We start from the raw sequence: 9,621 nt of genomic DNA, 5'->3' as shown, positions 1-9,621 counted from the left end.
CTTGATTTCAACCCATGTTCTTCCGAGGAAACTTTGGAAATGGTGCCCTACTCTAACGTGTATTAGGCCATTCAATTATAAGGCCAGATCTTTTTATACGGATAAGGCTTTTATTGATTGATTTTTTTGATTTATTTATTGCTTGAAGTATTACAAAGAGTATTACAGATGTCTCCTTTTTTTTTTCCCTTGACCTCCCCAGTTCCCTCTACACCCCAGTTTTTATTTCTTATTGAATGAAAATTCTAAGAATCACATAAATATATAAAGATATACTTTGTGCTTCCAACAATCATATACTTAATGAGGAAATACGGAGACCAAATAACTACATCTTAATCAATAGAATATATGTACAGTAGGTCCTCATGTTTCATTTGAGATCTAGTCCTACAGTACTTCAAAATGATTTTTGCCATAAGTCAGAACCCCCCTATGTACACATGTACATCATTCACATGGAGCATACATAAATAGCAGTAATGAGGTGAAACAGTAAAAAAAAAAAAAAAAAAAAAAAAATATTAAAAGAAACATAACAATTCCTGACCTTTACTTGTGCTAAATCCTATCCAAAATAGACAAACAGGCTAATTGACATTACCTCCCATTACCTTCCATGCTACACCTCCCATTGACTAATCAGCATGATATGCAATTTAGCGCCAAGGAAAATGGCGGTTAATTTGCATAAGTAGGTGCCTGATGGATATAGGCTATCGGGGCCTGCAATCAGAGCTTAGAGGTCCCCTGCCCAGGCCTGATGCCTTGGTCAGAAGCATTAGGCCTGGACAAGGGCGGAGCTGGGATGGTGGGTAACAGGGGGGTGAGCCAGCAATGGTGGGGAGCTGGGTTTCCTCTGCCCAGGCATAAGGTCTTGGTCAGAGGCATTAGGCCTAGTCAGGGGCGGAGCCAGTAATCGCAGGGGACTGTTGGTCCCCTGCTCGGTTCTAATGCCTTTGCCAGAGGCTTTAGGCTGTGCAGGGGAAGAGCCTGAGATTGTGGGGAGCTGGGGCTGAGCGGATGATTGAGGGAGCTGATGGTCCCTTGCCCAGTGCTAATGACTCGGCCAGAGGTGTTAGGCCTGGGCAGGGACCAATCCGGCAACTGGTGTCAACTATAGTGGAAACACCTTTTCTGACTGCTCATTGGCTAACCTCCCTCTATGCCACTGGTAATATTCTTAGTAAATTGGGTAATAAGAATCTATATAGTTGATCTAGGGTTTTTTACCACACTCCTGAAGAAAAAAAGGAAGGTCTTCAGCTGGAGGGTTAAGAAATGTCATGTCCTGTCCTAGCTGGTTTTGCTGAGTGGATAATGCCTAGGCCTGCCCACTGCTGGGTCTTGGTTCAATTCTGGCTAAGGGCATGTACCTAGGTTGCAGGCTCCTCTGTGGCCTGGGCCCAGGTCAGGGCTCATGCAGGCGGCAACCAATCAAAGTGTTCCTCTCACTTTGATGTTTCTCTCTGACTTTCCCTTTCTCTTCCACATTCTCAAAAAATCAATGGAAACATATATTCAGGTGAGGAGGAAGGAAGGAAGGAAGGAAGGAAGGAAGGAAGGAAGGAAGGAAGGAAGGAAGGGAGGGAGGAATGGAGGGAGGGAAGGAGGGAAGGAGGAAGGAAAAAGGAAGGAAGGAAGGAAGCAAGGAAGAAAGGAAGGAAGGAAGGAATAAGGAAGGGAGGAAGGAAGGAAGGAAGGAAAGAAGGAAGGAAGGGAGGAAGGGAGTGAGGGAGGGAGGAAGGGAGGAAGGAAAAACGAAGGAAGGAAGGAAGGCAAGATAGAAGGAAGGGAAATGAAATGTCATATCCTATGAAAGACACATCTTGAAAATGCCTAAAGAAAGTTGTCATTTTTTTTATAGTATAGGACTGACGTTCCTGTTGATGAAAACACCTTGGTGGCTGTGGTGACTGGCAGTGGCTGCAACAGTGTGGTGATGGGGCTGGTGCCTTCCCCTGATCAGCCCCGTCTCCTCCCACAAAGGGAGACCAGACTGTGGCTTAGGCCCGCTCCCCAAGAGAAGCAGGGAGCAGGGAGTGGGACATCCCCTGAGGGCTCCCAGTATGTAATAGGGGCAAGCTGGGCTGAGGGACCCCCTCCACTGCAGAAATTTTTGTGTACCGGTCCTCTAGTAAACAATAAAAAAAAAACCCATGATGCACATATGTAAATACGTCAAAATGACGGAATTTTTAAAAAATAAATCATTGGAGGATGGCAATGTAACCACAAAACGATGTACTTCCATCCAATGTAACCCGAGGACTGTCTGCATTTTCTCAACAGGCTGAAAAGTGATCAATGTGGGTTCAGAGGGTGTTTTTAATGAAAACAAGCGTGGAAAGGCACACTTGAAAGAGTGCGGCATTGAAAAGGGCTAAATCAGAGCGTGCACATAGTTGTGAAGAAATAAGGTAAAGGTGACTTATTCATATTAGTAAGGAGATGTGGTAAAGACTAACATTGAGACCTTCACTATAAATTATGTTGGAAAATGGAAAGTATTGAGAGCATCAGTGTAGTTAAGAAGAATATGCCTCTGCACTTGAATATAGACAAGCAGCCTGCCCATTTCAATTTTGGATGAGCTCGTGAGCAAATACAATTAGTGAAAGACTCATTTAGGGGCATTCGTGGAAAGAATTAGCACTGAAACATAGTACTGTTTGTGGGAGATGTAATATTTCTCATATTTGAAGGCGATTCAGTGCTCTTCATATGAGCTGCCAACACCACCACTGTGCTGGCCCCCATCAGCCTGGCTTATGACTGAACAGAGCTCCCCCTGTGGGAGTGCACTGACAACCAGTGGGCAGCTCTTGCATTGAGCATCTTCTCTCTGGTGGTCAGTGTGTGTCATAGTGACCAGTCATTTCCAGTCGTTCTGCTGTTAGGGTCAATTTGCCAACTACCCTTTTATTATATAGGACAGAGGCGTGTTGCACCAGTAGGGGCTGGCTGGTTGGCCCTGAAGTGTGACCCGTATCAGGGTGGGGATCCTGCTGGTATGACTGGCCAGCCTGGGCGATGGGCTGAGAGAATTTTTTAGGCTTCCCAAAGCCCCTTGGTGACGAAGCTCCCAGTCTCTCCTTTTTTTTTTTTTTTTTTTGTGGGATTTATTTATTTTTTGGAGGGGTGGTTTATAATTGAAATTTTGTAGCATTCGTCGGAGCCCAGGGCCAGTCAGACAGGTGGGAAGATTTGCATTCCCATTGCTGGGGGGAACCCAAGCCTCCTATTCACTGCAGGTCTTTGGCCACCGCCATCTTAGATGGGTTAATTTGTATACTTGCTCCAGATTGGCAAGTGGGTGTTCCTTGTGGGTGTAGCGGAGTGATGGAATGATGGTTGATTTGCATCTTTCTCTTTTATTGGTGTAGACTAGAGGCCTGGTGCACAAAAATGTATGCACTCTGAGGGGGTCCCTCAGCCAGGCCTGTGCTGTCTCACGGTCTGGGACACCTCGGAGGATATCCACCTACTGGCTTAGTCTCGCTTCCCAGGGGACCAGGCCTAAGCTAGCAGTCAGATATTCTTAGCGCAGCTGAGGAGGCATGAGAGGCTCCAACCACCACCGCTGTGCTGGCAGCCATCAGCCAGGCTTGTGGCTGAGAAACAATCCCTCTGTGGGAGCACACTGATCACCGGGGGTAGCTCCTGCATTGAGCGTCTGCCCTCTGGTGGACAGTATGTGCCATAGTGACCAGTCATTCCAGAAATTCTGCTGTTAGGGTCAATTTGCATATTCCCCTTTTAGTATATAGGGTAGAGGCCTGGTGCATGGGTGGGGGCCGCCTGGTATGCCTTGAACGTTGTCCTGGATTAGGGTGGGGGTCCCACTCGTATGCCTGGCCAGTGTGGGTGTGGGCCTGAGAGCCATTTTCAGGATGGCCATTCCTCCCGGCTTGCCAGGCTCCCAGACTCTCCTTGAGTGGAGGCCAGCGCCAGCTGGAAGCAGAGGTTTGGGATTTATTTACCTTCTGTAAGTGAAAAGTTGTAGCCTTGACCAGAGCCCACAGCCAGTCAGGGCAGATGGGAAGCTTGGCTTCCTCCATCGCCAGGGGCAACCCAAGCCTCCTGCTCATTCCAGCTCTGTGGCCACTGACATCTTTGTGAAAGAGCGATGGCTAATTTGCATTTTTATTAGATAGGATATATAGATATACCCAAGTGCACAACACGAGCACAAGGCTTTTCCTCTCTCCAAAATGTTTTTGCAAGTACACAATGAAATGTTCTTAGGTAAGTGAGAAAGTTGATTTTGAAATTGAATGGGCATAACTGGGCATATTATGGACTTCTGGGAGCTATTGAAAGTGTTTTAACCGAGATGCTAATAATTCAATACTTGCATAATGAAGGAATTATTAGTTCATAGGTGAAAGTGCATGGAGAGTGGGTGTAGCAGGTTGATTAAGAAGATTTTAGTAATGTCGACAAGAGAGTGGGAGAAAGACAGTGCAAAGTAGAGAAAGAGAAAAGTTGACAAATGCTTGTCAAGATATAGGAAGGCACTGATAAATATGTATGGGGACACCATGGAAATTGCTTGCATTTTGTTCAGAAGTGGACAGTTTTTTCCCACCGATGGTAATTTAAGAAATTAAGGAAGATGTACAGGGAGGACAAGATGGCAAAAGATAATTCATTCCAGAATAACATTCTATAGTGCATTTAACCTTGAGCCTATTGGAGTCTTAGAGGAAACGTAAACATTTTCATTGAGAGAGGAAATAAAGTGGTGCTTTGAATAGTTGCTTTTTCCATAAAACATTGATCTCCATTGTGATATCCTCACGTAAGTATTTGACATTTACAGAACCGCTGTCACGTGTGAGAGAGAATTATAGAGGCATTCCTTGCAAAGAGCCAATCCCTTCCAGGAGAAAGTGCCATTTGTCTCCAAGAGATGATGATGGCACTACTACTTATCGGTAACTGACAACAAAACATAAGGACACCTAATGTATACTAGGCACTGTTGTTGGTGAGGTGAAACTCTTCTATCATAACACTAAATATTTACCATTGACCAACTAAGTAGCATGCAGTATATTCAGAGTCTTAATTTCCATTATTTTCAACAGCAGCCAGACCTTGTCACTTCTCTGTTCCTTGTGCACAGCATTCCAGTTGTTCTAAATCCCCGACATTCCCTGATATTTTCATCTTCAAACATTGGAACCTACTTAGGAATAAAGTAGGTTGATTGGCACTTCCCTAATGACCCATCTTTTCATAAGCTTGTTAGCTGTTTGTGTCTTCTTTGGAGAAATGTCTCTTGAAGCCTTCTGCCCATTTGCATTTTGCTATCTGTGTAGTCAGAGTGTGTCCCTATTCTGTATCTTAGAAGGTGATTTCAAAATACTTCTGCTTCATTTCCTTCAGTTATTCCGGCAGAGATGATCCAGGTTCCCGGGTCAGGAAGCAGTATGGCCCACCATCTAGGGAGATGCACACCGTGACCATGGCCTTTCAGGTCCTGGAGATGAGCACTCCTGTAGGAGACACAGGTGTTTAAAAGCCTTCTCTCTTTTTATCCAGTAGCACACTGCAGTTGTTAACTTGGACATAGTTAATACCGTGTTTTTAACGTAGTGATCGTGATGGCTGTGGCAGCAGTCCTGGTAGATGTTATTCTGAATATCGAACTGGAGGCTCTTACAGAGGTTCATATGAGAGCTATGGTAAGTGTCCAGATAGACTGTGTGTAAGTGACAGGATTGGATTTAAAGGCCACCTTGTGATTTACTCTACTTTTATTTCCATTTGCCACAGGGAGGACTATATGCACTATGGGTTTTGTATTATCTTGGAGGTCTTGTTTTCTTTCCTTAGTAGCTCATGTGGAACAGTACAATTCTTTCAGGGGTGAAGGTCACACTCATTTATTGTCTCTATTAAAGAAACAAAGTACAACTTTTTCTTTTTCTTTTGTTTTCTTACCTGAGGATATATATCATTGATCTCGGGAGAGTGGTATGGAGGGAGTTGGGCTGAGAGAGCTCTACATCAATGTGAGAGAGATACTTTGTTTGGTTTCTTCATGTACAATCCCCATCCAGGGACAGGAAGGGACCCTGAAAACCAGGGTCATGCCCTTGACCTGGAATCAAACCCGGTATCCTTCAGTGCAAAGGCTGGTGCTCAACACACTTAGGCACACCAGCCAGGGGGTTATTTTAACTTTTTTCTTTTTTACAGAAGGAGAATTTGACAGTGTGAAGCATAAAAATAATATGAGGGTCAGAATTTCAGCCTGTTTCCAGAAAATGTGCCTTCACAAATGTTCATAATCCATTATTTCTGTCACAACATTATTCTTCAGCTGTATTTTAGATAAATGTAAGCTCCCTTGCCAGCCTCAGAATTACTGACATATTTTTAGCACAGGGCTATAAAAGCATAGGTTTTCCAACTATTTAAGACTTTACTAGGGTCATGTCATACTGACTTAAAATTATTTGTTAAAATGTTAAAGTTTGTTATTTGGTCACTGACTTTACAGGAGGCTCATGTGGAGCATCACCAACATGAGGGCCCCTCGGACTTATGGTGGAAGGAGTCGCTGTGATGATTATTACAGCCGCAGACCAGATGGATATGATGGAGGGGGCATAGCAATTACTGCAACAGCTGATGGGACTCCTCTGTAAGTGGTCCTTAGCATGATGTTGGTGGCGATCATAGGATTCACCATCTACGGCAGAGACAGTGAATCCTGCAGTACAGTAGCTAAACTATTGGGCTCCTCTGGAGGAGTCATAGGGGAAGCCCCTGTGACAAAGCAAGTATACACAGAAATAAAAAAACATAATGCTAAGTTATGGTTTACATTTAATTTGTAAATAAATTGTCTTCTGTTATTGAAGCATGACTAAAAGCAAATGGTGGGATTGGGGAAGAAGGAAGAATTATCGTTCCCTTTATGAAATTTCTAGATAGAATGCAAAATTTGAATTATTCAAGGTTTTTTCATAAGTGTTCATTTAATTACAATATACTTAAATGTTTAATTTGAACATTTGTAGTGTTAAAATTTTCAGAACAAAGTTTCCCACAAAATCAAATTTGTCTGATTTTACTGCAAACATACAAATCAAGGTGTTTGGATGGTGAGTTATATTCATGGCCCTGCATCATCCAATGTGTCCATGACCACACGTACATAAAGTCTTTGAAGTGAACTGCATACAAAATGAGGCAGTGTGTTTTTTCGTCATGGCATGCTGCCCTGTTTTCCAGTTAGAGAGGGTAAACAAATTAGGTATCTCCTTGGAAAACCTAAATGGATAAAAAGATTGAAAAACCTCAGACAAGGCTGAAAAACAAGGGTTCCTCCAACTCTGTGGCCCACACTTTGCACCCTAAGATACTGATAAGGAGCAGGCCTATCCTACTGGCCCCAGGAGGAAGAGGAGACCTTAGGGAAATAGCTGATGAGGTGGGCAGCAATAGAGCAACATGGCTTGGCAGCACAACAGCCTAGGCCTTGGCATGAGGAAGATTCGCAGACACCTGTGGAAAGGAGTATAGGAAGAACATGTCATGCCAGCCCCTGTTGAGGGGCAGGTGGCAAGGCCTGAAGGTGCTTGGGCGGCCTAGAGGGAGAGTTCAGAGGAGTGGCTCAAGGAATCTATTTTGATTCTGAGTGACAGTGGACATGCACACTCCCGCCTCCTGCCTAACCCCCCTCTGCCTGAACTGGAATTGCACTGCCCTTGTTGTGCAGGTGGTTCCTGTCTCACGCCCACACCATGAGGACCTGGTGTCACAGGCTCTATCCCTCCCAGCATCCAGGTGTCCCTGTAAGAGAAAAGGAATGGCCCAGGAACCTGGCAGCACAGTGGGGGAGAGCCCAGGCAGCCCCTCCTCACCCATCATGTCCGCTCACTGGGGGCCATGGCCCTCTCATAGTACTTCAGGGGATGGAGCCACAGGTCCTTACTGATGATCTGGTAGGGCAAACAGACCTGGGTCAGGAGAGCACAGGGACCCGAATAGAAACCCAAGCAGCAGGCGGACATAGAAGGCTGTATGCTGGCTTGGCCAGTGACATCCCACCTCAGCAATCCTGCCAGATCCTGCCACCATGTGGTCAGGGAACCAGTAGAAGAAGCTGGGGCTGCTGTCCTGGTGCCAGTGGCTGAAGGCTTCTCGTTCACAATGCTGGTACCATTGAATGGGGGTGGCACGGGACAGCCTGTATCCTGCAGGAGAGGGGTATGTGAAGCTGGGCACAGCGCCTTCCCACCCTGCCCACCACCAGGTACAGCCCATGCAGGGAGCCTCCTCTTACCTATGAGGGTGATGAGATACTCCTTCACAATCACATGTTTGCGGAAGTAGGGGTTGCTGCGGAAGTACCGGCTAATGGTGCAGCAACCTGAGGGATGCCTGACTTCCCTCACCTGCAGAAAAGTGGACCCAGGGAGTCAAGTCGCAGCCCAGGGCACCGCCTGTAGCTGTTTTCAGGGACAGGCCATTTCCCTACCTCCCCTCCACCACTCTGTGGAGCAGGTGGCCTGACCTTCAAATTGATCATGTGGCCGAGCATGTTTTCATCTTGGACTCTGATCATGGTCGACAACTCTGGGTGGTTGACAAACTGCTTTGGGTCAAGGAGCCTGCACCCTGGGAGCTGGGCATGGACCAGCTAGAAAGTACAGCCTGGCCTGGCCTCTCCTTCTTGTAAGGCCGCTCCTTCTCCATGAAAGGCAGAAAGGGGCACATCACCACTCTGTTTCCTGACAGACCCTGATGCCCACCAGATTGTTTTGTGCTGAGGACTTCGCAGGCTACACATCACACATTCCTTGCTTCTGACTGAGGAATTGGACTACAGACGGCCTGTAGGGTAGCATTAGTTAGTCCTAGAAGAGCCAGTGCCACACTGCCCTGTCATTGGGCCTCAGCCCCTGCTGTATGTGTGCCTCTGTGTTGGAGCTCTGCCCTTGGACCCTCAGTTACCGCTTCTATGGTGCCTGTATAAGGCAGAGGGTGTCTCCAGGACCCTGGGCCAGACTGGGGCAAACTGCATCGACCTTGTCCTCAATGATCTTTTCTATGGTAACCATCCCCGCTTACACTGTTCTCCTGCACTGTCCCATGCTCCTTGTGATCCTGCACCGCTACCCTCAAGGATACAGCTGTGAGCCAGAATCCAGGCATGCGGTGGATATTGAGGCTTCTCAGTTCAAAATAGGGCTTGAGCCTCTGCGGAGTCCTTTGCCTGAGCTGAGAGAAGGCCCTGCTGGCTTGCTCGTTCATGAGCTCCATCTCCAATTGAAGGGCCTGGAGCACCTCCAGAGGGGACCAGGTTAACTTGGCCCCAGGCCCTGACTGGGCCTGCTCCTGCTGCACTGGTTCCTCTTCTTCTGGCTTTGCTTTGACCTCTGACTGAGGTTCCCAACTCTCTCACCTGTTCCACTGCCTCCATGGTGCCCTCCACCTCCACCTGCAGGACAAACTGTTCTCCTACAATTAATTGCTCCTCCATCCACCCCTCCTCCTGGTGGTCACTCCCTTGCAGGTCCCCAGTCACTTCTGCCTCCAGCCTCAGCTCTTCACTCACCACCTCCTCCTCCCTCCCCACCTGCAGATCTAGGAAAACCT

Source organism: Myotis yumanensis, unplaced genomic scaffold (assembly GCF_028538775.1).
Source record: "Myotis yumanensis isolate MYYU_CA2020_CCGP unplaced genomic scaffold, mMyoYum1.0.hap1 SCAF_24, whole genome shotgun sequence".
Taxonomy (NCBI): domain Eukaryota; kingdom Metazoa; phylum Chordata; class Mammalia; order Chiroptera; family Vespertilionidae; genus Myotis; species Myotis yumanensis.
The sequence above is the reverse complement of the archived record's forward strand: the minus strand, read 5'-3'. Positions refer to the sequence as shown.